Genomic DNA, 24914 nt, shown 5'->3' on the forward strand with positions numbered 1-24914 from the left:
AAGCGTTGCAAATGTTTTCGTGCACTCACTGCCACTCGTACAGACGCCGCTCATTCAAATATTGGGGTGTTGGTGGTCGCGCGTTCAATTGTTCAAAGTGGTGGAACTGAGTCACGCGGTCAAAATTTTGGCTGAATAATAGAAATATAATGAACGATTACTGCGATCATTCTGTACGCTCTCCTTAGTGCTGCTTTGGGATCCAATATCCATAATATTTGATGTCCATTACCCTCTTCATCATCATCACAGAGTGTTCAGTCCCACAATCTATGTTCTGGCGTGCCCACACTGCCTCAGACAGCTATCATTCTGATTTCGTATACATACGTGGCATAAGGACCATAGCCAGTGTGAGGTAATGCATCAATCCACTCGAGGGGTCCAGAAATCTCATTTTTAATCTCTCCCTGATGTTAGGGAGAAACTCTTATGTTCTCCTACCTGTGCCTGAAGTGTCCCCTTCATTTTGCCACAGTTGTAATGTTCAATTTTTATTACCTTTTTCGAATTGGACTCAGTTCCAAGCACCCTTCGTATTTTCATTTGGTTGCCTTTCTTTGATTAGTAAAAGGCTCTACTTTTCCCATTTCTTTACTGTAAGGTCACCGCGTGTTTTTGATAACGGCCATGGGAGGCCAACGGCATTAATATCGTGGTCGGGTAGTACTGCAGAGACTGGCAGTAAACAACAGCAGTAGCACCAACAACAACAACAACCAGCCGGGATTGCCGGGTTTACCCGCAGGACAGGCGGCGCGCACACAGTATCGCCTAGGTACCGGCCGCACTGGTTATTTTTTGCGCCGCTCGCCCGGCAAGGTGCCCAGGTATGACTCACGGCGGTTTGGGCGCCACCTATTTACTGACGGCAGCTACGCAGCATTCGCCGACCTGCGCGAAGAACTCACCTGCCGCGAAACTCGCCGCAGGCGGCACATAAACAACCCGGCTGTCACGAGACGTTTCAAGGCCGCAGCGAGGCGTCAAAAACAGAATGGTTACGTCACGACTTCTGCTCGCACGAGGGAAGTCCCTTTCACGTACTCCAATACACGTCGTAAGTAATCTACAGCTTTGTTTTATGTAACTTACTGGGCGAGTGTATTTGATTTTCTAGTAGTTTTGTAAACGACATGAAGGATAAATTGGATATTTAAAAAACACTAAGATTTGAAGATGTACATCAGCAGAAGTAAAATAAGGATACTGGAATATAAAGTCCCATTAAATCAGCCGATGGTGAGAGAATTTGGAAATAAGAGTAGTCAACCCAGTAAAATAAGTGATGATAGATGAAGCAGAGGGGATATAAAATTCAAACGTGCAATAGCAATGAAAGTATTTTTGAGAAAGAGGAATTTGTAAATATCTAATATAAACTAAAGTGTTAGCAAGTCTCTTCTGGAAGTATTTGTCTGGAATTTAGTATTGTATAGAAGTGAAACGCGTTTGGTAAACAGATCAAACAAGATGAGAATAGCTTTTGAAATGTAGTACTGAACAAGAATACTAAAGATAGATTAAGGGATGGGGTGCTGAATCCGAAAGAGCCAAAACAAATCAATTTCTGCATTTGGGAATGGGGTGCTGAATCCGAAAGAGCCAAAACAAATCAATTTCTGCATTTGACTAAAGGAAGAGATCGGTTGATACAACTCATCCTGTGGCATCAATGAGTCGTCGTCGTCGTCGTCTGTTTGGTACTAGAGAAAAGGTAAGAGAGTGTGAGTGTGTGTGTGTGTGTGTGGGGGGGGGGGGGGGGGGGAGACGCTGTGCAAGTGTTTCCGGCAGTCTTCTTGCTGCGGGTAGATCTTCGTTCGGGGGACATTATGATGATATCGTAGTGGTTACTAGTCGCTCAGTTCTTTCATGGCGTTCAAAGGTGTAATTATGTACTAAACTTTTTTACCAATTCTGTATCGTTCATTACGCCTGCTGCACGAAGGGATAGCTCAATTAACAAAATTTACGCTTCACCAAGACACAACTAACATCAAAGTATAAAAAAAATTAAAACGAACTCGATACATCTAATACATCAAAGAATAGGTCAGCGTAAATGAGGCAAAATATTTATATTTTGTTGAAGGCTAAACAGTGTTCTATTCCCCTAAAACTGTAACTGATGGAAATGATGATGTTGTTGTTGTTGTTGTTGTTGTTGTCGTCGTCTTCAGTCCTGAAACTGGTTTGATGCAGCTCTCCATGCCACTCTATCCTGTGCCAGCTTCTTCATCTCCCAGTACCTACTGCAGCCTAAATCCTTCTGAATCTGCTTAGTGTATTCATTTCTTAATCTCCCTCTACGATTTTTACTCTCCACGCTGCCCTCTAGTACTTAACTCGTGATCCCTTGATGCCTCAGAACATGTCCTACCAACCGATCCCTTCTTCTAGTCAAGTTGTGCCACAAACCCCTCTTCTCCCCAATTCTATTCAATACCTCCTCATTAGTTATGTGATCTACCCATCTAATCTTCAGCATTCTTCTGTAGCACCACATTTCGAAAGCTTCTATTCTCTTCTTGTCTAAACTATTTATCGTCTCATTTCCTAATCTAATTCCCTCAGCATCACCCGACTTAACTCGACTACATTCCATGCTTCTAGCATTTGTAGACTTAGAGAAAGCTTTTGACAATGTTGACTGGAATACTCTTTCAAATTCTGAAGGTGGCAGGGGTAAAATACAGGGAGCGAAAGGCTATTTACAATTTGTACATAAACTAGACGGAAATGATAATGTTTCAATTTCTCTATTGTCAGAAGATTTGGAATACGTTGGAGATTAGTGTTCAAATGTGTGTGAACTCCTAAGGGACCAAACTGCTGAGCTCATCTGTCCACAGACTTACACACTACTTTAAACTAACTTACGTTAAGGGCAAACCACCCACCCACCCACCCACCCACACACACACACACACACACACACACACACACACACACACACACACACACACACACCTCCGGCGGGAGGGCTCGCGCAATTCGTCACTTGGAGCCTCTAACCGCGCGGCCATTCCGCGCCGCAGAGAAAAGTGATTACACAATAGAAGTAACCGGTTTAGAAAAAAATACACGCTGTGTTTGACTAATAAATTTCGATTATCGGGTACAGTAATGTATGTTGATGAAGTTACATGTTAATGGAACCTTATGAAGCATGTTTATTCTTCAACCGCGTTTTTAAGAAATTCTGTTATTTAAGTTGGTACTTCCGTACTTAATTTAGCAATATTTCAGTTGCTGGTCTGTAAGCCCTATCGTGGTTATTCTTTGTATTCATAGCCCAAATTCTTTTAAACGCAAAAATATTACACACATTCATACGAACATTTTTGCTCCATGTTCATCTAACCGCATCGAAAAATAATTTGACAGTTTTTCTGCAGTTACCACTATAAAGAAAGATACTTAAACTGCATGTCGTTTTGTTTCTGAAAGCCACTGAATTTTGCACCAAAAACGTACGAGTAAACGCACGCTGTTGTACTTAACAGGCTCGGTACCTATGGCTGGTAAGGAGATCAGTAGAGAAATTTCACCTCTTGACGAGAAGAACTGGGTACAAAGACCAATAACGTGGTGAATTAGGACTCATTACGTTTTGTTTCAATTTAATGCCAAATTTGGATCATCCTGAAAGAAACAGCCTACACTTGGAATTTCAGCTCATGAGGGAATCATACACGTAGTTTATATTCATAATACGCGTGAAATAACACTTCAGCGTATCAGAATAGGATTTTTAGCATATATTTTGTCTACAGTTAAGAGTTAACTTTAAGCTAGTAACTAGAGCAAAAAGAATTTTTAGGAAAAATGAACAGGCTTCAACAGCATTCTACACCTATTCAGATGATTACAACAACAATATTTTCGATGTAATAGAAGCAAAACATTTAACTTTGATACTATTTTACTTGTCCAGTAGTGACAATATATTATCGGTAGATTTTTTTCATTCACGTGAATGCATCTTATCGTTAGAGAACCATTATGAAATCAGAGTCCTGTAATGTCACTGCTCACGATAATCCATACAAAACAATATGCCGACGCACTGTCTGAAACTTTCCCGCACATTGTGGCAATGTCACTGCAAAAATATAAAAAACTAAAAAACAAAGATGGGCAAAAATCATTCTTCCCATTATTCCAGTAGTGATGTCGGAGACGTAGAACACACATTTACAAACAGAGAAACGCATAAAATGTGCCGTTTTATTGAAACTACGCTTCCTGTCATCTGTTGACGTCTTTCAGCAACTATTCGCGGGCCTTGCGACGACGCGATTTCACCGAGCTAGCGGGGTCTTCTGAGCAGGTGCGCCGCACATCACACACTCTAGAAAACTAAAGATTTATCTTAACCAATGTAACCTCAAGCATTTTTGTCGCTCTGCAGGGGAAAGTATTTTAGCAGCGTATCAAACACTTTAATATTGTTGGACTTACCCCTTTCACACGGAATGAACGACTGGATTGTAGGCAATACACAAGGCATACGCACGGCGCCGTATTCCTACATCTAGACGCCTCACGGCATAACCAACACAAAGGACGCCAAGCGGTACCGGGAATCGTCAGTGAATGGTTTGTCTCTAACAAAAATTGCTCCTCAAGACGTGATCTATCACCTATAGGCGTTCGAAACACCCTATACGAAGAGGAAACTACAATACTAATCTCCTTTCACGTGTGGCATAATGAACATGCGACAGACGATGTAAACAGCATGATTATAATGTCATATCATTAGTGATATTTTGGAACAAACACACACACACACACACACACACACACACACACACACACACACACACACACACAAACAAACGCACACACACACAAACACACACACACACACACACACACACACACACACACAAACACAAACACACAAACACACAAACACACACACACACAAACACACACACACAAACACACACACACACACACAAACACACACACACACACACACACACACACACACACACACACACAAACACAAACACACACACAAACACACACACACACACAAACACACACACACACACACACACACACACAAACACACACACACACACAAACACACACACAAACACACACACACACACACACAAACACACACACACACAAACACACACACACACAAACACACACACACACACACACACACACACGTTCGTTTTGATTATGTTCAATCACATCTAAATACGAGAAACATTTCTCGCGAAGAAAGCTAATCGAGTGTCGTGCATATAGCTTCCACAATTGTAATGGGCATCACAAGGCAGTACGAACTGTAAATTTTTTATCGTAATTAAATCTTGGCTAATATCGGAAAATATACATCGGTTACAAGGCTCCAGTAGAGACTGTATGAGGTTACGAATATATGTATCAGTAGTAGATCAAAGCGGTTCTCACACAAGATCTGTATGGACCGTGAAGAACACGAAACGAATACCGTAAAAAAAGCCCTATAGCTGTACTTGGGACCATGATGACTCGTATGAATTTTTTTAAACTATCTTAAACAAAGAGAGGTAAATCGAATATAAATACTACGGTTCTCTCCGAAACAAGAGACAGTATTTTGTTTTTCCACAAGGGAGGAATTAATAATATATCTCGAAACGACAATTATGCTACAAGGAAAAAATTCGAAAGCCGTACTGCGAAGTCACGTCATTGGACCTCACCACCACCACTGATTGGTATATCAAATTCCTGTTGTTCTTTAAATGCCTTAAGTGTCTACAATATTTTCCGCTTCAGATTACATATTCTCGGAATGCTGCATTTAACAGTGAGGAATCGTGTATCTGCACATGAGTCCATGCCAAACGGCGAGAGCGCTTCCACATCCAATGTCGAACAAATAAAGCGGCAAAGAACGAAGAGGAGATATACCGTGTGTTATCTCGCTGAGCGCACACTGAGCGCTCCATACAAAATTACGTATGCAGACGGTTCAGCCATTCCGGGAATCGAAAATTCCTACAACCAGGTCTTTCAAGACTTTCGAGTATGTTTTTAGCTCTATTAGTGTACACCTCAAACTCTAGGACGAAGTGTACACCAGGGTCACACTGACCCTCAATTATTTGCTAGAGAAATTGCCTGAGAATAGTATTTTGTAATGGAATTGGACAAGTCTACTAAGCGCATTTTATTTCACCAGTCCCACGGAGTTTTTCAATCAGTATTAGTATTAATGCATCCAAAATTCAGGACTACGTATAAACAGTCATTAAAACTTTTCAATGAAGAAACTTGAAAGTGCTCCGTTGCAGTTGCAGTTGAATAAGATGGAGATGCTATTCAGTTAAAGAAATGTACAAGATTACACTAATATTTGAGGTGTTCTCAATTATTCATTCATTCAGTATTTCCACTCTTCTGGAACACTGAATACAATGTTATCGGCAACTGACAGGCCTATTAGGAGCAGCTGTGTTCCAACAATGACCGTTCTTACCGTGAACGGCCTATTTTTTCATCCCTGTTTGAAGATTCGGTGGACTGATGAGTGTCGCCACTGTCCGTAACTGCTGTAGGATGATCAGTATCAGCATCAGAATCACCTCATCATGGAAGTCACTTTCACGATTGTGTTGTTCTAACAATGCTTGCCGTACAGTCTTCTGTTACTAAACTGTCATTCCTTCTCGCTATTTTCACATAAATAAACTTCACGCTCTGCGACTGAACAGTAACACAGTGTGTACTCCAGGGTCACAAGGACCTTTCAAAAAATATTTCTATCAAATTAATTATAGAACAGTGTGTCTCAACTTCGAACGTCGACCCTCTGCTTGGTCTCTCTCAATTGTGAATGTACGCTGGTGGCAGCGGTCTGTGTGCGTGCGCAGTGGTGCATGCACAGTAACAACAAAAAACTCCAGTGTCAGGGTGCCCTGATGTATACTTCTAAGGTTAATTTCAAGTTTGAAGTCCGATAACAAATGACAAAAGAAATTGTTTCTCATGTGAAGAATTACGAAATCTTCCCTTTAACTATCCTGCGAAAGCTTTCTTCACAAATGTTCTGGTTCTAGACTAACGTTATAGGATTTTATGAGCGAGTTTGCGAGTATCGAAATATGTGACCTAAATGCCCATACCTTATGATACCACTGACTTACAAACTAATGTTTATTATACCGCCAAGACACCATAGACCTTAGTACGTGACAAATTTCAACATCACACATCTATCCGTTCCTGAGGACAAGAAGAATTTTGAACAGACGGACAGACAGACAGAAAGACAGACACTAACGGACGGGCGGACAACAAATTAATGTTGCAAGGGTTCTGTATTTACCAACTAGATGTATGGAATCCTAAAAAAAATACTGAAGAATTGGATACAACTCGTTGGCTTTGACGAACGACGTCATGGCTAAACTTCAGATGATTATTAACCAACATCTGAAAGCATAAAAGAATGTAGCACAGAGAATAGAGAGCGTAAACGCACATTACGTAAACGGATATTTGTAACGTAATCTTACAACGTAACGGAAAGAACTGTAGCACTGAGAATACAGATCGTAATATCACGTAAACGCGTAGCTGGAAAACAATCCTAGGTAAAGGAAAAAAATAAAGCGTGATTTCTCGAAATCCATACAGACGTGGTAATTACGGCGTCTCGGGCAGGTACGACCTAAAAACAGATATAGAAACACGACCACAGAAGAAGATACTAACAAAAATACCAGGAAAAAGCGCCATACGAAAGATTCGACAAAGCGAATATTGATATCGTGCGCAACTCAGAAAGCGAGCACAAACGTTACCCATAAAGGAAAAAGCAACCAACCGAACACTAGATATTACCAACGGCGGAAAGAACAACATATCTAACATCGGTATCCTCCTCTTCAGGTGACCTATACAGTGGACTGAAGGACAGGATAGTAGTATTACGAACGTCGACGAAACATACCAAACACTGGTATCCTGTTCTGTAGACCTGTGAATTACTTCCCGCGAAGTAAACTGCAACTCTTACACTGGTATCCTAAACTTCGGTTGAAGTAGGTATTACTTTTTTCGAAGAAAACGACACCTCTTCAGTGGTATCTTGTACTTTAGTTGGCCTATACAGGTCAACTGTAAAGTAGGATACTAGCATTACCCAAGAGGAAAATGACAAACGTGAGATTGGTATCTTATTCTTTACCCATGGCGGATACGTGGTAAATTAGAACGTGTAGACAAATTCTTTAAAACGACGAACAATAACAGCAAAACACGTACACAATTTCTTTGGTTTAATGACACGTTCATTTATTTAAATTTACAATCTGACGCCTCGTTTCCCAACATAACCGATTTACTATTTAAGGCTCAGAAAGAAATCTGTCATTTGTGACAAATATGACTTCACTGGTCAAAGCCAACGAGTTGTATCGCATTCTTCAGTTGATCCCGTTTATTATAACGAGTTGTATCGCATTCTTCAGTTGATCCCGTTTATTATACAGCCAAGGCACCACAGACGTGACAAATTTGAACTATAAACGCCTACCCGTTCCTGAGAAAAAGGCTTTAATAGTCAGTCGGACGGACGTACTAAGCGATTTTATGAAGATTCCGTTTTTACCAACTGTTGTACTGACCTGCTGCGCGCTTCCAGAACGCTTCATATCAGGCTGAAGGCTGACTGCGGCAGGCCGCCGGGGCGACGCAGTTCTCGACGAGATATCGGCGGTGTGGCGCGGAAAGTTCTCGTTGGCTGACGAACCGTGCGATAGGCTCCCGCAGTCCAATGCCAGCGCGGAGAGGAGGTATCAGGAAGCGCAAAGACCGCGTGACGTCAGCCGGCGCCCTACGTCACTCGCGCCTTGCGCAACCTCCGTGTCGGATTGCCTGTACGCGCGCAACCAGATGTGATTTGAATCGAAGGCAGATTGCCTCACGGATGGAACTCCACTGTACCGTAAGCTGTAGCGGCTGATGGAGCTTGGAAGTCGGAATGGGGTCTTACATTTCCAACGTCGCCGCCACGGGATCCTCCCCTATCTCTCTCTCCCCCCCCCCCCTCCCCCTCGGTTCTATTTCACATTCAAATAAGCTGTATCTCAAATTAGTGAGGATTAGTGGTACTTGAATTACGTAACCATTACGGCACCTCACCCCAACCTCACGATACCAGCAATATTCTACTGTGTTTCTGTAAAACAGTTAACATATTTCTGTGACAACAGTCAGATTTGATTTCATTAATGTACAGGTACTTTGATACATCGATACGTTTATATTGCAATGATATTATTCTTATGTGTATTCTTTCTTTTGGCACTATGATCTTTGACGTACTTGTAACTGATTTTTGGGCGCGTAAGCGGTTATTAGAGAGTCAAGTCTTGGACGTCATGTTGAAAAGACGCAAATTGTAGTCAGTTTATGAAATGTGAACTTTAACAGTGAGGAAGATATTTTCAAGTATGTTTCATAATGTTGCAACAAAAGTAATAAAAAAGAAGTGTACTTTAAATTCGGAGTGCTGATTACTTTTTCACATCACCATTGTCTTAACTTGCAAAAGTTTAATCTTCAAGAATGGTTTATGAAACATCTATAAAACTTTTGAATATCGCAGAATAACACCTAGGCCTCTTTGCATCCGAGCTCTTGGAATCATCACTACCTAGATTTTCGACGACTGAGCCATGAATTCACAACGAGACCAGCGTGGGAAACACAAAAAGCTGAGCGCCTAATTTATCCATTATTTCAAGAAATAATCTTATTAACTGTGCTCTAATGACACCAGCCACATAATATAACTTTGTTGTTGCCCGAAAATGCAATATTTAGCACCGTGAGCAACACTACAATCGTAATTAATTGTTGACCTTTGTTGTGGTAGGGTTGTTAGAGGATGAAGGGCTAAATTTCAGCAGTAATGTGGAAGCCCTTCTTCCGAGTAATATACGGAAATCAACACGGATTTTGAAAGTAATGCTAGTGCAAAACTTTACTTGACGTTTTCTCCCACGATACACAGATCATCATGATTTAAGAGCAACACACAGATTCAATATTCCAACATTTCCGGAAAGCATCTGGCAGAGAGCCACACTGCAAACTCGACGAACGTACAAGCAAATGGAACTAGTTCCCAGGTATGTGAACGGCTCGAAGATTACAATCGCACCAAAAAGTATTGGCACACGTGCATATTTATCGTTGCTGGTTACAAACGCCGCACCTTCCGGCACACAGCAAATGTGTGTGCTACCTCACATACCAGACGTTACAATTCTGCCCACAGTGCCTACCATCAACGAAGAAACGCGGAGGGCAAACATGTATCTCCTCTGCAGACAAAAAGTATTGACACAGAGCGTGGCTTCCCGGTATATTGCTGAGTTTTCAGGTACCGGAACGCCATCTGCTGACGCAATACACTGCGGGTTGTTGACGGCCCAGTCGCTAGTATGTTGCTGTATTGCGCGATAGTAGTCAGCATGGGGCCGAAGATGAAGGAACATTCAGTGGCGTTGCGTGAGAGAGTGGTATTGCTCCAGTCACAAGGGAGAAGCTATCGACAAATCTGAGCAGAGGTGTGTTAGCCACACCACGGTATGAGCCATCATTCAGAAATATAGAGAGACTGAAAGAACAGTGAATAAGTGTCGCCCTGGACGCTCAAAAGTGCTTACAACCCGAGAGCGTCGCCGTATCATCACACTTGCTCGGAAGGAACCTGCTACAAGTGCAGCTGAGGTTGTTCAGACAACGTCCGACAAGACAGTTAATGTTCAAACTATACGAAATGTGTTGAATGAGGCTGATATGCACGGACGTTCTTCCAGGAAAAAGCCATACATATCGGTAATTAACCGGCAGAAACGGCTGCAGTTTGCCAAGGACTACATCATCAAACCGATGGAGTTTTGAAACACTGATATTTAGCGACGAATCGAAGTTCAGTGTGTTCGGATTCGATGCAAGAAAGTAAGTTTGGCGCAAGCCGAATACGCACCTCGGCATCAAACACATGCATCCCACAGTCAAACACATGCATCCCACGGTCAAACAAGGTGGGGGCGGTCTCATGGTCTGGGGCTGTATGGCGGCGTCCGGCGTTGGCAGTCTAGCTGTAATCCGCGGTACAATGGGTCATATGAGATACATCGATGTGTTGCGCGGTAATTTACACGCTAGTGCACAGACATTGGGTCTTACTGGTGTGTGTCACTTCCAGCAAGACAACGACCCAAAACATACCCCCATGAAAACCCCGGAGTGGTTACTGTACACTGCCCCCAGAAGGGTTCTAACACCATCTCAGAGCCCTGATTTGAACCCCATTGAGGACCTGTGGGCTCATCTTGACACACGAGTCAGAAGAAGGCTTCCGAGCGGTAAAAACGACTTGGAGAAAGTGCTCCTGGAGGAATGGTCGAAAATTACCCCTGATATCACCCGGAATTTAATACAAAGCATTCCTAGGCGTTTACGTGCTGTTATAGGTGCTAAAGGGATGGACACTAGCTATTACAAGGTGAACATTAATGAAGAAAACGATCACAATGTCCGATCCACACGTGTGTGGCAATGCTTTTTTGGATGCAGAAGAGCGATGTTTATTTTCGTAACACTGTATATTACTTTACGGACAGCTGATTTGGACATATCCGTAACCTACGTAATGTAAGGTGGCACGTGTCTGGGTTCTGTTCTGAAATATATGTTTCGTTTACCTACAACCACTAAAATGTAACTGTGCTAATACTTTCTAGTGCGACTGTTGGTAAGAGTGTGCAGTGCGTTGGCCTGGCCGGCGAGTGTTCATCGAAGACGAGAGTATCGTCAGGAGTGTACCAGGGAGGTGTCTTAGGCCCCTCTTGTTCTCTGTATGCATAATCGATCTGACGAAAGGGGTGAGCAGGAATGTGAAAGTGTCTGCTGATGATGCTGTAGTGTACGGGGAGGTGTCATCGTTGAGTTACTGTAGGATGATACAGGATGACGATACGGCAGGATTTCTATTTCGCATCATAAATGACAGGTTGCTCTAAATTTTGAGAAAACTAAGTCAATATAGATGAATGGGAATGTGCGAACACAGTATTAGTGGCGTCCTGCTTGACATAGTCGTGTCGATTGAAACAACTAAGCGTAACGATGCAAAGCGAGGTGTAAAGGAACGAGCGTATGGGGTAGGCTGTAGGGAAGGCGCCAGAACAACTTTCGTTTACTGGGAGAATTCTGGGAAAGTGTACCTCATGTATGAAGGAGACCCTTAGAGAGTAACTGCGCGACAACTTCGTGACTACTATTCGTCTTCTCCAGATCGGATTAAACCGAGTCATCGAGGCAATACAATTCAGTGGCGTGCTGTTTGATATGTCACTGGTACGTTCGATCAGTACACGGACGTTACTGAAAGTCTCCTTGATATCTAATCGGAGTCCCCAGAGGGAAGAACGATCTCTTCGCAAACTATTTGAGGGTAGGGAACCCGTATTTGCGACAGACTGCCATCGACATACATCGGGTAAGCACTTTGAAGACAAGGTAAGAGAAATTAGAACTCATACGGAAGCGTGTCGACAACCGTTTTCCATAGCTCCATTTACGAGTGAAACACGAAACCCAGTGACTAATAGTGGTACCTTCTGGTACAAGGTACCCTCCGTCATGCACTGTGTACTGGTTTGCTGTCTCCAATGTTACACCTCTTGCAGAAAATACATTCCTGGAAATGGAAAAAAGAACACATTGACACCGGTGTGTCAGACCCACCATACTTGCTCCGGACACTGCGAGAGGGCTGTACAAGCAATGATCACACGCACGGCACAGCGGACACACCAGGAACCGCTGTGTTGGCCGTCGAATGGCGCTAGCTGCGCAGCATTTGTGCACCGCCGCCGTCAGTGTCAGCCAGTTTGCCGTGGCATACGGAGCTCCATCGCAGTCTTTAACACTGGTAGCATGCCGCGACAGCGTGGACGTGAACCGTATGTGCAGTTGACGGACTTTGAGCGAGGGGGTATAGTGGGCATGCGGGAGGCCGGGTGGACGTACCGCCGAATTGCTCAACACGTGGGGCGTGAGGTCTCCACAGTACATCGATGTTGTCGCCAGTGGTCGGCGGAAGGTGCACGTGCCCGTCGACCTGGGACCGGACCGCAGCGACGCACGGATGCACGCCAAGACCGTAGGATCTTACGCAGTGCCGTAGGGGACCGCACCGCCACTTCCCAGCAAATTAGGGACACTGTTGCTCCTGGGGTATCGGCGAGGACCATACGCAACCGTCTCCATGAAGCTGGGCTACGGTCCCGCACACCGTTAGGCCGTCTTCCGCTCACGCCCCAACATCGTGCAGCCCGCCTCCAGTGGTGTCGCGACAGGCGTGAATGGAGGGACGAATGGAGACGTGTCGTCTTCAGCGATGATAGTCGCTTCTGCCTTAGTGCCAATGATGGTCGTATGCGTGTTTGGCGCCGTGCAGGTGAGCGCCACAATCAGGACTGCATACGACCGAGGCACACAGGGCCAACACCCGGCATCATGGTGTGGGGAGCGATCTCCTACACTGGCCGTACACCACTGGTGATCGTCGAGGGGACACTGAATAGTGCACGGTACATCCAAACCGTCATCGAACCCATCGTTCTACCATTCCTAGACCGGCAAGGGAACTTGCTGTTCCAACAGGACAATGCACGTCCGCATGTATCCCGTGCCACCCAACGTGCTCTAGAAGGTGTAAGTCAACTACCCTGGCCAGCAAGATCTCCGGATCTGTCCCCATTGAGCATGTTTGGGACTGGATGAAGCGTCGTCTCACGCGGTCTGCACGTCCAGCACGAACGCTGGTCCAACTGAGGCGCCAGGTGGAAATGGCATGGCAAGCCGTTCCACAGGACTACAGCCAGCATCTCTACGATCGTCTCCATGGGAGAATAGCAGCCTGCATTGCTGCGAAAGGTGGATATACACTGTACTGGTGCCGACATTGTGCATGCTCTGTTGCCTGTGTCTATGTGCCTGTGGTTCTGTCAGTGTGATCATGTGATGTATCTGACCCCAGGAATGTGTCAATAAAGTTTCCCCTTCGTGGGACAATGAATTCACGGTGTTCTTATTTCAATTTCCAGGAGTGTATATTAACTAGACGGGGATTTGTTGGGATATTATTTCGTAGTAAATTGCACTAACTGATTTGCACCGAGACTTTTTTAAGTGGTTTATAATCTACGTGTAATTCTCAGAATATGTAGTGATTTTCGAGATGGTAATTGTATTTGGACCAAACAGCACAAATTGCGAGACTGCGAGTGGAAGGAACAGCTTTGATAATTCTGATACTGAAACACACGCACTTCCGGCGGGTCATCCTGAGTATGTCGGTGTTTTCGATGTGGTGGTGAAGTTCCGACCTAGTAACTCAAAGTGCCGGGAGCATAGCGAGCAGAATTGTTATATACAGTCACGATTGCCATCTAACCATCAGCGACGCTTTCCAGACATTTTGCAACATTCTGCAATCTTCAGCAAATTCCGACAGGCTTTACCTTGACGCCTGAGAGCATGGTTACAATGTAACTGCACGTTCAGCTTGATAGCGTGTCCTACACAATGACGTCACGTATCTTCACACACAAGCAACGTCATGATGGCGTGTATCTAACTCGTCTGTCCCACTGGTTCCACCATCTTACGCAATCAGTCAACATCACTCATTGCAAAGCAAACCTGTGATTTTCATAGTTTTCTTGGAAACATCGATGTTCAGCGTACGGCATGGAAAGTCTTATGATTTCTGGTTATAGACACATCACCCAGTAACAATTTAGTGTCATACATGCATATTTCATACATTTCCATGTCTTAACTCTGACTTCTGCTAAAGTTTCTCCGAGGAAAGAGGAAGATGAGGATGAGAATGTAATGCTCCGCCGATGGTTGGTTGGTTGGTTGGTTGGTTGGTTTGGGAAAGGAGACCAGACAGCGATGTCATCGGTCTCATCGGATTAGGGAAGGACGGGGAAGGAAGTCGGCCGTGCCCTTTGAAAGGAACCATCCCGGCATTTGCCTGGAGCGATTTAGGGAAATCACGGAAAACCTAAATCAGGATGGCCGGACGCGGGATTGAACCGTCGTCCTCCCGAATGCGAGTCCAGTGTCTAACCACTGCGCCACCTCGCTCGGTCCGCCGATGAAGTCCTTGAATACATATCACAAGTTTGCATTGGACAACGGAGAGGAAGAAAATAAAATGCCACTTTTCGGAGAACGATCCCAACATTCGACTTAACATGCAGTATGTTTCCGTGAAGTAAGACTTCAGGGATAGAGGGGAACAAATTCAGCACTGAGATACGAAACCCCGGAGAGAACAGTCTGAAATAAGGGAGCGAAACATGTTATGCAGTAACTTTTTGAGTGGAACACGAGAACCTACGAACCATCGTTCGTATATTACGACGTAATTAAAGGTAGGGGTGAGTGGGGACACGAAACTTTACTGATTCGGTACAGACGGCGTGGTTTGTACACTGGTGTGATCAGTTTAAAAAATCATGCCGTCATTCAAAAACTTCACGTTTCCTTACACCCGGCTGGATGTTAATCATTCTCTGGAAATTCTCCAAAATTTAGGTAATAATTTAATGACGAAACAACTGTCAGACCACCAATAATCTACGCAGTTGAAGCGACACTGACTATGAAGGGAGAGCTAGAAAAATTAGAAAATATCGAAAGATTTATCCTAAAAAGTGTCTAGGTACCAAAAGCAGCACTGAATCAGAAAACAGATTAAGATATACACTACTGGCCATTAAAATTGCCACACCACAAAGATGACGTGCTACAGATGCGAAATTTAACCGACAGGAAAAAGATGCTGTGATATGCAATTGATTAGGTTTTCAGGGCATTCACACAAGGTTGGAGCCGGTGGCGACACCTACAACGTGCTGACATGAGGAATGTTTACAACCGATTTCTCATACACAAACAGCAGTTGACCGGCGTTGCCTGGTGAAACGTCGTTGTGATGCCTCGTGTAAGGAGGAGAAATGCGTACCATCACGTTTCCGACTTCGTTAAAGGTCGGATTGTAGCCTATCGCGATTGAGGTTTATCGTATCGCGACATTGCTGCTCGCGCTGGTCGAGATCCAATGACTGTTAGCAGAATGTGGAATCGGTGGGTTCAGGAGGGTAATACGGAACGCCGTGTTGGATCCAACGGCCTCGTATCACTAGCAGTCGAGATGACGGGCATCTTATCCGCATGGCTGTAACGGATCGTGCAGCTACGTCTCGATCCCTGAGTCAACAGATAGGGACGTTTGCAAGACAACAACCATCTGCACCAACAGTTTGACGACGTTTGCAGCAGCATGGACTATTAGCCCGGAGACCATGGCTGCGGTTACCCTTGACGCTGCATCACAGACACGAGCGCCTGCGATGGTGTGCTCAACGACGAACCTGGATGAATTAGTGTTCTGTTTACTGCATCATGATGGTCGCATCCGTGATTGGCGACATCGCGGAGAACGCACATTGGAAGCGTGTATTCGTCATCGCCACACTGGCGTGATGGTATGGGTTGCCATTGGTTACACGTCTCGGGCACCTCTTGTTCGCATTGACGGCACTTTGAACAGTGGACGTTACATTTCAAATGTGTTGCGACCCGTGGCTCTACCCTTCATTCGATCCCTGCGAAACCCTACATTTCAGCAGGGTAATGTATGACCGCATGTTGCAGATCCTGTACGGGCCTTTCTGGATACAGAAAATGTTCGACTGCTGCCCTGGCCAGCACATTCTGCAGATCAATTGAAAACGTCTGGTCAATGGTGGCCGAGCAAGTTGCTCGTCATAATACACCAGTCACTACTCTTGATGAACTGTGGTATCGTGTTGAAGCTGCACGGGCAGCTGTACCTGTACACGCCATCCAAGCTCTGTTTGACTCAATGCCTAGGCGTATCAAGGCCGTTATTACGGCCAGAGGTGGTTGTTTTGGGTACTGATTTCTCAGGATCTATGCACCCAAATTGCATGAAAATGTAATTACATGTCAGTTCTAGTATATTATATTTGTCCAATGAATACCCGTTTATCATCTGCATTTCTTCTTGGTGTAGCAATTCTAATGGCCTGTAGTGTAGTATAGGGCCATATCTGGAAGTCGAAAAGCTGAAGATGTAATGAGAAAAAGGGGAATAGAATTGCACGGACCCATGTGCAGGATATGCAGAATGACTAAACAATTCCGTAATTTACAAAACAATTACAAATCCAAAATTACATGGTGAAAAGCACTACGAAGAGATATCGATAATGTGGAAGTCGACGTGGACACAATTAAGGCAGTCTTTCAGGGGGTGGGGGAGGGAGGGGAGAAGGGGCAGAAGGACACACACACACACACACACACACACACACACACACACACACACACACACACACAGAGACAGACAGACAGAGCGAGCGCTATTTTGATGGTCCGGAGGCTCAGCACGATCATTTCGGAAACTGCGCGACTTGTCGGGTGCTCGAGGAGTGCTGTTGCGTCTTCAGCACACGGCAAAACCGAGGTGTAACAACATCCAGACGACGGGGTTTTGCGCGGCCACCCAATCCCATGTCGTCTGGACGTGGTTTCACCTTGGTTTTCCAACGTGTTGAAGACAACAGTGCTCCTGAAACACCCGCCACCCGTTACTACAGACGCCGGTCATCGTAGGCTGGGCAGACTGCTACACGAGGACAAGCGGTGAAATGTAGCAGAATTAACATCAGACTTAAATGCTGGGCATAGTACAAGGATGTCTGAACGCACAGTACCCCGAACACTTCTGAAGATGGGATTCCGCAGCCGACGACCCACGCATGTGCCAACTGTGGTGTCACCGCCAGACACCACACTTGCTAGGTGGTAGCCTTTAAATCGGCCGCGGTCCATTAGTATACGTCTGACCCGCGTGTCGCCACTGTCAGTAATTGCAGACCGAGCGCCACCACACGGCAGGTCTAGAGAGACGTACTAGCACTCGCCCCATTTGTACAACCGACTTTGCAAGGAACGGTTCACTGACAACTACGCTCTCATTTGCCGAGACGATAGTTAGCATAGCCTTCAGCTACATTTGCTACGACCTAGCAAGGCGCCGTATTCAATTGATATTGAGATTCTATTAATGTATCATCAAGAGCGATGTTCTACAAATGTGCATTAAAGTTAAGTATTCCAGAAGCTACGTACTTTTCTTTATAGCATTCATTACTTATCCTGTTTCAGACCTCACGCCAGCCTGCGTGAGTTTAAGCGCGTGCCTTTCGGCTTCCTCTCATTGTGTCTAGGCTGTCTTGTCTAGACACAACACCAACGTTAAGACAACGACATCGGCAATTACGACTGAAATGGGTACGTGACCATAGGCGCCGGAGTTGACGCAGTGGCAGAGCGTTGCATAGTCTGATGAACCGCGATACCTTCTTCATCATGACGATAGGAGAGCGCGAATCCGTCGTCTTCCAGGGCAAGAGCTCCATTTCACCTGTACTGCGAAACGGAGACAAGCGGGCGACTGCTCCATTAGGCTCTGGGGAACATGAACATGGGCATCCGTGGATCCAGTGAAGATTGTGCCATGGAGTATCACGTACACCCCATCATGACGATCATGTTTCCCGACGACAGAGGCATTTTTCAATAAGATACAGTGGTTCGAGGAATACAGTGGCGAGTTCCATTTGATGTGCTGGCTGCCCAACTCTCCAGATCTGATCCAGACTAACAAGTCAGGGATGTGTTCGAAGGTGGCATCAGAGCTCGTCCCCACCTCCCGGAATTTACGGCAATTGGGTGACTCAAAAATGGTTCAAATGGATCTGAGCACTATGGGACTTAACATCTATGGTCATCAGTCCCCTAGAACTTAGAACTACTTAAACCTAACTATCCTAAGAACAGCACACAACACCCAGCCATCACGAGGCAGAGAAAATCCCCGACCCCGCCGGGAATCGAACCCGGGAACCCGGGCGTGGGAAGCGAGAACGCTACCGCACGACCACGAGATGCGGGCGGGGTGACTCGTGTGTGCAGATGTGGTGTCAGCTCCCTCCAGCGACCTACGAAGGCCTCACTGCTTCCAAGACACGAGGCGTCGCCGTTGTTACCCGTGCCAAAGGTGGACATACGGGCTATTTGGTAGGTGGTCGATGTTCTGGTTGAACAGTTTATAGACGTTAAGTGAGATTCAACTCTTATACGGCTAGAGTGAATCCATAGCGCGGAAATTAACATACTGAGCCGCCAGAGCGACGGCGTGGCAATGACCGCAGTCCAAGTGTCTGCTGCGGTTGTTGCGTGGTGAGGCGCGGGCGCCACAGAGCGGAGTCAACAATAGCCGCGGACCCTGGCGGCACGGCACGTCGGGGCCTGCGCAAGGCGCTTTATTTCGGGGTGTTGGGCTACACACGCACCGGCCCAATCCGGGCTGCCTACCAGTGCTAATCTTAGACGCGCCCAGCTTCGCGATACGCTGCAACGCCCCCACCATCGAGCTGGGGGAGGGGGGGGGGGGAGTGCTGAAAACACTCGACGAGAAGGCTGTCTGGCAGCGAAAGAAAGTCAGCTGGTCACTGCGTGCCAAAACACGGCGGACTGGAATCCTTTCGCGACCTTTTGTAACAGACAGAGCACGGGTCGAAGTCTCTGCAACGGTCCAGCCCGGTCCCTGTACAGAGAGAGGGAGTAAAAAACTTACACTGCTCTTCCACTCTCGGGTTGTAATTACGTACATTTTTGCGCCGTAATAAATGTTGATGCTCTTCACGCGTATACAGCCAGATTTCATCGTCCTGACAACACGATATTTCGAAAGTCCAACTGGCCACCATCTTCGGGTGAAATTGCAGGTACACAATGATGTAATTGAGGTAACATCGGATACAGCGGCTCCTTTGTACCCCGGGAACCAGCCGCAGCGCGTGGGTGAGAAACGAAAAGGCTGCCCTCTGGAAGCGAAAAATTGCAGCACCGCCGGCGGTAGAAACTAATAGGAGAAATGAATCGTAAATTAAGAAGCAGCCGCTCGAAAACCTGGCCGTTGTTGTTTTGTATCTGATAATATAGTATTCTACATCGTCCTTAGAGGAAAACCTGTATCTCTATAAATAACGTCATCGGATAATCGTGTTTCGATGGATTTCTTAAGTAAACAATCCCAGTAACGGGAAGCCGCGACAACAATTAGACTCCATTTAAATGACGTATTGTGCCCTTCACTGAGAATTTTTTGCGGCGGCAGATTTAATACGCTGGAGGAATCGTGTCTGCCGATGTTCCCCACATCGGTCATGAACCGTACAAAATGTATCCAATGTAAGCCTTTCCGAAATTTCAGAAATTTTATGTACTCCAGGCTTCCTCAATCACAAATCGTTTTTAACGTATCCGAGAAGGACTCTACTTTTGGCCAAAGGCAAAAGGACATTCTTTAAATCTTATTCTCTGAGGATTCTCGAAAAATTTCGAAGAATTACTCCCCATAAAGCGTAAAAGAGCATCTAATTTACAGGTGTCCATTGGTGGTCTACTTGGTACTCAATCTAAAAACGCTAACAAGTTTATGATCAACATATTCATTTTGCCTGGAAACAATCTTAAGATAGTCCAGTTGCTGCGTAAGATGAGCAGAATCTGAAATAAATCAAGCTGTGTTGATCAGTGTATGTACACTGAAGCGCCAACGAAACTGGTACAGTACACATACAGACATGTGTAAACAGGCAGGATACGGCGCCGCAGCCGACAACGCCTGTATAAGACAGCAAGTGTCTGGCGCAGTTATTAGATCGGCTACTGCTGCTACAATGGCGGGTTATCAATATTTAAGCGAGTTTGAACGTGGTGCTACAATCGGTGCACGAGCGATGGACACAGCATCTCCGAGGTAGCGATGAAGTGCGGATTTTCCCGTACCACCATTTCACGAGTGTTGGCAAAACATCAAATCTCCAACATCGCCGTGGCCGGAAAAAGATCCTGCAAGAACGGGACCAATGACGACTGAACAGAATCATTCAACGTGACAGAAGTGCAACCCATCCGCAGACTGCTGCAGATTTCACACTGGGGCATTAAGTGTCAGCGTGCAAACCATTCAACGAAACATCATCGATATGGGCTTTTGGAACCGAAGGCCCACTCGTGTACCCCTGATGTCTGCACGACACAAAGCTTTACGCCTCGCCTCTGAGCGTGTACACCGAAATTGGACTGTTCATGACTGGAAACCTGTTGCCTGGTCGGACGAGTCTCGTTTCAAATCTTATCGAGCGGATGGATGTGTATGGGTCTGGAGACAACCTCATGAATCCATGGATAGTGCATGTCAGCAGGGGACTGTTCAAGCTGGTGGAGGCTCTGTAATGGTGTGGGGCGCGCGTGCAGTCGGAGTGATATGGGACCCCTGATTCGTCTAGATACGACTGACATGTGAGACGTACGTCAGAATCCTGTCTGATCACCTGCATCCATTCACGTCCATTGTGCATTCCGACGGACTTGGGCAATTCCAGCAGGACAATGCGACACGTCCAGAGTTGCTACAGAGTGGCTCCAGGAACACTCTCCTGAGTTTGAACACTTCCGCTGGCAACCAAAATCCCCATACATAAACATTATTGAGCATATCAGGGTGCCTTGTGATGTGCTGTTCGGAAGAGATCTCCACCTTCTCGTCCCCTTGCGGATTTGTGGACAGTCTTGCAGGAGCCCTGGTGTCAGTTCACTCCAGCAGACGTAAGTCCATCCCACGTCGCGTTGCGGTACTTCTGCATACTCGCGGGGGCCCTACACGATATTAGGCAGGGATACTAGTTTTTTGGCTCTTCAGTGTACAACTCCCTTGCGCTGATGATGTGTATCACAGCTAGTAGCATGGAGGTAGCGGTCCGTATGCGTAGATTCATGATATACAATGTGTCCGAAAGTCCAATTTTCTTTTTCGTGTACCAAAACAACTAAAACGTTAATTTGCCATCCTTTTCAATCTCCAGCGAATATACGATGCTTGGATGAAGGCATTGAAAATGATCTAATAACCGAAGAAGAGCTTCCATTCCATCCACATATCTCAAAAAGTACGAGGATTCAAGAGAAGATGTACTGAGGGCGGTGTCTTCAAATTCTTCCATAAGAGCGGCGGCAAAAGGGTAAAGAGGACTCCCATTTGCCACATTGACAGATTGTTCACAAAATGTATTATTAAATAAAACATATGCTGATGTCAATGGCGACAGTTCAGCTGTTTCGCAATCCAAAAACTGACCAATTAGCAGCTAGGACTCTTCCAAAGCTTCCTGAGGAAAAAGTGACAACAAAACTGGTTGGAAGAGCAAATGTTCCAAGACAGAGACAAAGTGTTGAATAAAATCGATCCAGTTGGGTATATGGTGTTCGCATTTACCCCCTCATGAGGGCTAAGAACAGAAGCAAGGTATTTGGCCAAGTCCAAGTAAGAGAGTCCAAATTGCTGACGATCATAGGAGAATTCGAGGTTTATAAAGCTAGGGTAAACCAAGGGGGTATCGATGTTACCGGAGTTCCGGCGTGATTGAGCACCTGCAATCCCACCTGAACATGGCGGCTAGTTGGACCGTCGAAATATTGTGTCGTCAGGACGATGAAATACGGCTGCATATCCCTGAAGAGCACAAAGACTCGTGTTGGTTATGCAATTAGAAGTTCAATGTTAGTAGGTTGAGGGCGGACGCTGAATTTAATTCGCTTGATTTGCATTAAAAGCAATTATCCCAGGCCATTTGTAAGCACAGATAGCTTGCCTGAGAATTGACTGTAAAATGGTGGGGACTGATGTATTTCTGAGTTCACGTATCAGTTAACTCGTGCATTCCTCAAAAATTGGCGTAGAACTGCCGAAGAACCAGCAGCCGTTGGTTTCAAAAACCGACGCCAAGGTGACCGTTGCGCGGCCTCTGCGACGGCTACTCGCTTGGCGCCATTCCATTAACGCCAACCTGTGCGTGGGCGGGCCGAACAGCCCTCGGCTGAAGGTCTAAGCTACTGTCGGCGTTCCCGCCCCCGCTGGCAGCAGAGACCTTTTACTCTCGGGGGAAGCATAAAATGTGCGAAGAGTCGATTTTACGAAATTACTGAGAGGGGCCCTCTCGGCTTCAGTTCGTTGCAGTGCGTGGTTGCCCTAGTGCGTGGCAGTACAACGTGGGTTGTATTTCGTGAAGTGCAACCGCACGCTATAGTTGGAGTCATGCACGACGGCGGTTTAGTTTAGGCTCGCACTGCGCACCTACGTCACGCATTCTCCGACAGCCAATCAGCGTTCAGTAATGTTATAAGCGCACTGCTCTGAGTGCCGTAGTTAATGTGAGCATTAAACGTGATCGTATCTAATTGTTTAGTGAATTTTTATTCCATTTGTTGCGAGTTGTCATCGCTGATGTTGGTGGTAAGTGATACATTCCGCACATGCAAGGGGGAGACATTACTTGGAGGATATACGCCTTCTTCAAGCGTAAAGCATGCGCATGCGCTTACCGCAACTGTCGCTTGGAATAGTCAACAATGCAAGCCTCGTCCATGCCTGGACATGCGTGAACCGTCATCGTTCGTGGCTGGGACTCTCGTATCCGCCATTTTGCGCTTCATTTGTTCTTTTCGACCGCCATGGAAGCAACCAGCCATAGTTACTCTCAGGTTTTATAGGCATTCGAGGTGGAAGGCTCACAACAGAGACACTGTGTTTAAGATGCAAATATTCGATTTGCACCGCGAGATATCAGCCTCAAGATTTCATTAATTTTAATCTTTTTTTCTCTGTAGTGCAGTCCCTCGCCGTGGTGTGCTCGCAACGTTTTTCCACTCATGGCTCTTTACCGTAACTTTAGATTCGAATCTTGGAGCTCATCTTATTGAAGCAGCATGACAACACACTAGGGAGTGGAACACTTACACATGAAAAATAGTTTTGCTTCACTCCGGTTCCCAGAACTCTGGAAGATAGACGTTGACTGTGGATGTTTTATCACAGACACAGTCCCTTTCACTGTTCGGAGATGTCACTAGACCCGCCCGAAGATGTAAACAACCATGCATGAGCAACGCCTATTAGACGCAGGGGCTCCGACAGCCGATCAGTTCCAGTCATTCCACCAGGAAGGAGGTACACGGCTGGTGTTGTCTGTAGTTCAACCATGCCTAGACGGTCAATACCGCGGTTAGATCGCGTCCGCATTGTTACTTTGTGCCAGGAAGGGCTCTCAACAAGGGAAGTGTCCAGGCGTCCCGGAGTGAACCAAAGCGATGTTGTTCGGACATGGAAGAGATACAGAGAGCGGATTGTGGCTCGGAGGAACCCTGGCAGCAACGCTACCATGTTCAATAACGCTCTTCGTGCAGCCACAGGACGTCCTATTACGACTAACTGTCCGCAATAGGCTGCATGATGCGCAACTTCATTCCCGACGTCCATGGCGAGATCCATCTTTGCAAGCACGACAAAGTTCAGTGCGGTTTAGATGGGCTCAACAACATGCCAAACGGACCGGTCAGGATTGGCGTCACGTTCTCTTCACCGATGAGTGTCGCATTGCCTTCAACCACACAATCGTCGGAGACGTGTTTGGAGGCAACCCGGTCAGGCTGAACGCCTTAGACACACTGTCCAGTGAGTGTAGCAAGGTGGAGGTTCCCTGATGTTTTGAGGTGATAATATGTGGGGCCGACGTACGCCGCTGGTGGTCACGGAAGGCGCCGTAACGGCTGTACGATATGTGAATGCCATCCTCCTACCGATAGTGCAACCGTATAGGCAGAACATTGGCGAGGCTTTCGTCTTCATGGACGACAATTCG

General features: G+C 45.9%; 1 protein-coding gene across 3 annotated transcripts in view; it reads right to left on the reverse strand.

Moving 5' to 3' along the window:
- LOC126456805 (PRL-1 phosphatase) overlaps positions 1–24914 on the reverse strand; it is a 607421-nt gene that overhangs the window by 88370 nt on the left and 494137 nt on the right. The window contains exon 1 of one of the 3 annotated variants that reach the window (XM_050092595.1): positions 8646–8793. The exons of the other annotated variants lie outside the window; for them this stretch is intronic. The gene's annotated coding sequence lies outside the window, so the exon portion shown is untranslated. Of the gene's footprint in view, positions 1–8645; positions 8794–24914 lie in introns of those variants that run through there. 3 annotated transcript variants of the gene reach the window in all.

Source organism: Schistocerca serialis, chromosome 2, assembly GCF_023864345.2.
Source record: "Schistocerca serialis cubense isolate TAMUIC-IGC-003099 chromosome 2, iqSchSeri2.2, whole genome shotgun sequence".
NCBI lineage: Eukaryota > Metazoa > Arthropoda > Insecta > Orthoptera > Acrididae > Schistocerca > Schistocerca serialis.